Consider the following 5,337-nt stretch of genomic DNA (forward strand, 5'->3'; position numbering starts at 1 on the left):
AACTCCCCCTTTCTGGTCTGAGTCCTTCCTGCTTTAGCAGGCTACTCCCAGCTCTTCCTAGCTGGAGCAATTCCCCCAGTACCAGGGTTTTCCCTCACCCACTTTTTGAAGTTTCACTTCAGCCTCCTGAGCTTTGCTCTTAGCCCTTGTCTACACTACAAATTTAAGCTGACTTAAGTTACATTGAGATACAGCCACCACTTTAATTAAACCACTGTTGCATGTCCACACTATGCTCCTACTATCGGCAGAGCAGCATCCACACTAGCAGCTCTTGCATAGACACAGAGAGCAGTGCCCCACGAGTAGATATCCTACGGTGCAACTGGCCGCAGGGTGCTTTGGGAAGGGTTTGCAATGCCTCATGGGGGCAGGTGCAGCATCACATGATGCAGGTTTCTCGTTCCATGGGCATCCTATTAGATTACCAGCCACTTTTCAACTGCTCTGGTAACCTGCACCCCAGCCATCTCTGTCAGAAAGCATGGATCCTGCACTGCTGTTCAGTATTGTGCTGGGCATTGTGAACACAAGTCTATAAGAGGGGCTCAGCGAGGGGGCTATTCAGTTGAGGGATGCCTGGAAGGAGCATTTTAACACTTTTCAGAGTAGCAGCTGTGTTAGTCTGTATCCGCAAAAAGAAGAACAGGAGTACTTGTGGCACCTTAGAGACTAACAAATTTATTAGAGCATAAGCTTTCGTGGACTACAGCCCACTTCTTCGGATGCATCCGAAGAAGTGGGCTGTAGTCCACGAAAGCTTATGCTTTAATAAATTTGTTAGTCTCTAAGGTGCCACAAGTACTCCTGTTCTTCATTTTAACACTGAGCCACAGTGATGTGTTTTGCTGTAGTGTGCTGAGCCTGGCAATGTTTGTTTGCACTGTGCTATGAACCTTGAAATTATTGATGTGTGTCCCCGAAAAGTAACACCTTTTAAATCACGTATAAAAGTAGCACTCAGTAATCTGAGTGCTGAGCTGAGCACTAACACAAGAAGCCCACAGAAGTGTGTGTGCAGGAGGGGACGTTGTGCGTGTATGAGTGAGAGAGAGAAAGAGACCAAGTGTGAGTTGGGGAAGTGTGTGTGTTGGGAGAGAGTGAGTGTGTCGCATGCTATCTTTTTAAGTATAGCACTCATTAGCCTGAACACTTGCTCAGACAGCAGCCAGAAACAACAAATCTAGGTGCCCCCCGGTCCCCACATCCCAGCTCAGTGGAGACCAGTGTCCCAGCGGGGGAGGGGGACACCCCGACATCAGCCCCCACCTCCCTCCCTGGCTCTGCACAGCACATCTTTCCCCCCTTTTCCCCTGCATCACCTGCTCTGCCTACCTGCCGCTTCAGTCCTAGTGCCGGGGGGAGCTGGATTCTGTGATTCCCTCCCAGTTCTCCCACAGAAGGGAGTAGATAACAGGAGGTATGACAACAAAGATGACAGAAAGAGAAGACTTAGTTTAGTTCTTTTATTGCATGATGCTTTTGGTAATAGATAGACAGTTATTGGGGTCACCGAAAAAAGGGATAAAACATGAGAAGGAACTGGTGGGAAACATCACCTGAGAATTGAAGAAATTCTCAGGACATTGGTTTTGCTATACATATACAGGCTGCGTTTTCCCATAAGAGGCTGATGTTAGTCACCCACATCCTATGGACAGTGAATGGAAGTGGGGCAAGTAACATCTTTAGGTCCCATTGTCTATTACAACTGGACATTGTGGAGTGGACAGTGCACTGGACTAAGACTCTGGATAGTTGGTTTCTTTGCCTGTCTCTGCCACTAGCCCACTGAGTGACTCTGGGTAGGTAACTTCACCTATTTTTGCCATCGTTTCCCAGCTAGAACGTGAGGATAAGAATGTAGAGCTAGGGCTAGGGTCACAAAGTCTCCCCTTTAGGCCTCTGAATCCCAGAATCCAGTCCCCTGAGATTCACAAAATCCTGCTGAGCTGCCGGCAAACCCTGTAGGCACCTAAGTGTTTGCAGTAAAAGGGCCGTAGGCCCCTATGCTTCTGCCTCTGGACATGCCCCCTGCAGCCCCACACCAGGCACCTCGTCGCCGAAGCCCCAGAGTGATGCACGGACCTGGGGAAGAGAGATGTTGCCCTGCCTGGCTCCCCTGCTGGGCCCAATCCAGCAACTGAGGTGCCCAGATGCTTTTGAAAATCACACTTGGCACCCAAATATCCTGAAAAACTAACCCGAAATCTTCACTGAAAATGGGCAAATAATAGGCCTGGACTGGTGTCCTGTGTTCTGTGGCACAGGTTAGAGGGTTTCCTTTTGCTTTTCTGTTCCTATGGAAAGAAACCTGGGGATGAAATACACTAAGAAACAAAAGTTAATTATACAATTTCCTAACACTGGAGTTCCATGGTGACATTGTAACTCAATACTTTGTAATGTGGGTTTTATATTTTTATATATGTATGTGTGTGTGTATATGTATATGTCTCTCACCCTACAATGAATGGGTGCTCAGCATACCAGCTCAGTCCATTTTGCCTGCACCCTCTCACTGAGCACAATCTTCCCTCATTGTCTGAACTTAGAGCAGCCACAAGTTCAAATCGCCAACCAACCCAGTAGTACTCACCTGTGGCATCTCACATAGACCTCTTAAAACCCGTGACCCCATTCTTTTTAGGATCTGTCCATCTCCACTTTCTCCCAGAGCATGGCACGAAGCCCAAAGGAGCTAAAGGAAACACAGTCTTCAACTACAGTAGGCTTCGGCTCAGGCCCCAGAACAGCCTGTGTTATATCTATTTTATTTTAACCTAAGGAATGTGATCGGTTAGTATTATCCAAACATAGATTTCCTGCAAGCTTTCCTCAGGGCCTCTTTGACCTCTTTGTTTCTCAGGCTGTAGATGAGGGGATTGACCAGGGGAGTCAGGACAGTGTAGACAACAGAGAGAACTTTCTTGAAGTCTCTCAGGGTGTTGGTTGTTGGGAACATATATACAATCAGTAGAGTTCCATAATACATGGTCACCACAATGAGGTGGGAGGAGCAGGTGGAAAAGGCCTTTTGCCTCCCAGTGGTGGAAGGGATTCTCAGGATGGTCACAATGATGCAGATGTAGGACATCAAGGTAAGTAGGAAAGGGACCAGTAAGAAAATCAAGCTGAGTGTGAAAGCCAACATTTCCATCAGCTGAGGATCATTGCAGGAGAGTTTTACAAGGGGGATCAGATCGCAAAAGAAATGGTCAATACCATTGGGACCACAGAAAGACAACTGGGATGTTGACAATGTCGTTATGCTACTAACTAGGAAGCCACCTATCCAAGAGCCACCTGCAAGCTGGAAGCAAGACCTGCCACTCATACGGGCTGCATAGTGAAGTGGTTTGCCTATGGCTAAATACCGATCATAAGACATCACCGATAAAAGAAGGCATTCGGTGGCAACCATAGAAGCGAAGAAATAATATTGTGTGAGACACTCACTGAATGAAATAGTCCTAACCTCAGTCAGGAGACTGGCCAGCATCCTAGGTAGGATGGTGGAGGTCTAGCAGGTCTCCAAGCAGGACAAGTTTCCCAGGAAGAAGTACATGGGCGTGTGAAGGTCCTGATCGGCCACAATTAGCACCACAATGAGGATATTCCCGGCCATGGTTGCAATATAGATCACTAGAAACAGCAGGAAAAGAAGGATGTGCAGTTCAGGGAGAGTGCTGAATCCCAGGAGGATGAATTCTGTGATGGATGTTTCATTTCCCTGTTCTGGGTTCACCATGGAGTGTGTCTATGGGAAAGAAAATTAACTCTGTGATATAAATGAACAACATTTACACAATAAAATGTTAGTTTTCTTTTCTTCATCTCCCTCTGCTGGCTACTGGAACAATAACTGAATGGAGAATGCCATCTCTTGATCCCTGGGACAGATTTCATCTATGAGCAGACTGCAGGTTAAACAAAATGTTAATCTCTCTGGAAATACATGTAATAACTTGAGAGATGTCATCATGCATTCGAATACTATACTGATGGGACTGAGATACAACAGTACATAAACACAGATAGATATTGGTTCAAATAGTCACACATTTCACTTCCTGGTGTACCAAAGCAGAACAATGTCCTCTTATAGACTGGACTTCCACTGACGGAACAGATCAAACTTTTATATTTTAGAGGAAGCTGCACCAAAGATGCAAACCAAGCAACTAGGGCTAGTATTGCAATGGTTAGGCAGCCAAGTCCAACTGAATTTGCACTGTAAATGGGCAATCTAAATCTATTAAAGCCATTTGAAAATGTTTATCATCAGACAAATACCTGTCCTTCCCTAGGACAATATTCCATTGTCCTGCAATTGGACACTATACATATAGAGACATAATCTTAATTAAAAATAAAGAAAAACAAAAAAAAAGTACAACAATAAACCACCATTTTATCTAGTAATTTATCATCTATTGCAAGGAAAAATTCTGTATAAATTTTCAAATTTGTAAGAAATGTGCTATTTTCATATTGTGAGAGTGGTATAGAACCCAAATTTCCATTTCATTGGCAATTCCATGATTTCAAAGGTTGGTTTTCTTTCCAATTTTGACATTTTAAAAATGTATTTATCTATTTTTAATTTTATTTCTAGATTATTTTAATTTTATATTACATTTCATTTTATAGTTATTTCAATTTGTTTCTATTAATTTATATTGATATTATTTTTATATTATTTCATAAAACTGTATACAATAACTTTTATCCTAAACAAAATTTTGGAGAAATTCATTTTTTCCCATAGACCATTTTAACCTCAATCAACAAAATTTTTTCCCATTAAAATTGCCAATCAGAAATTTTTAGCAGCTCTACATATTCTTCTTTTCTTCTTTATCTTTGGTTAAAAAAATATTATTTCTTTCTCTCTCTTTGTTTATGGCTGTCTAATCTGCCATTATTTATCCTTATTAACTGCTAAATAAGGACCTGATCCTGCATAGAGTTATGCATAGTGTTAATTTTACAAATCGAAAATAGTTTTGTTCCATCTGAGCCTTCTCCCATGGAAGTAAAAGATAAAATTTCCACTGCCTTCAAAGATGGGGCCTGTTGATTTCATTGGAATTTGGACAGCTAATGCCTTGAGCCTACTTTAAAACGTATAGCTCCGTTTGGCAGGATTTGATTTCAATCGATAGACATCGGTAAATGTCGATATCAGCTGACACACTGAAATCAACAGAAAATATCGGTAATAGGCAGTGTTAGTGCAGCCTCCCCCCGTGCCTTGTGCTCGCAGAGATGGGTGCCACTGCTCCTGTGGCTGTGCAGGAAGCCCTCTGCCCCCGGCTGTCATGGGGGTGAGTG

The 5,337-nt window shown here is 43.4% G+C and overlaps 1 pseudogene; it reads right to left on the reverse strand.

Annotated features, from left to right (window-relative positions):
• Positions 1 to 2,806: 2,806 nt before the first annotated feature.
• LOC128847195 (olfactory receptor 10A7-like) lies at positions 2,807 to 3,751 on the reverse strand (annotated as a pseudogene).
• Positions 3,752 to 5,337: the final 1,586 nt, after the last annotated feature.

The sequence above is a fragment of the Malaclemys terrapin genome, chromosome 13 (assembly GCF_027887155.1).
Source record: "Malaclemys terrapin pileata isolate rMalTer1 chromosome 13, rMalTer1.hap1, whole genome shotgun sequence".
NCBI lineage: Eukaryota > Metazoa > Chordata > Testudines > Emydidae > Malaclemys > Malaclemys terrapin.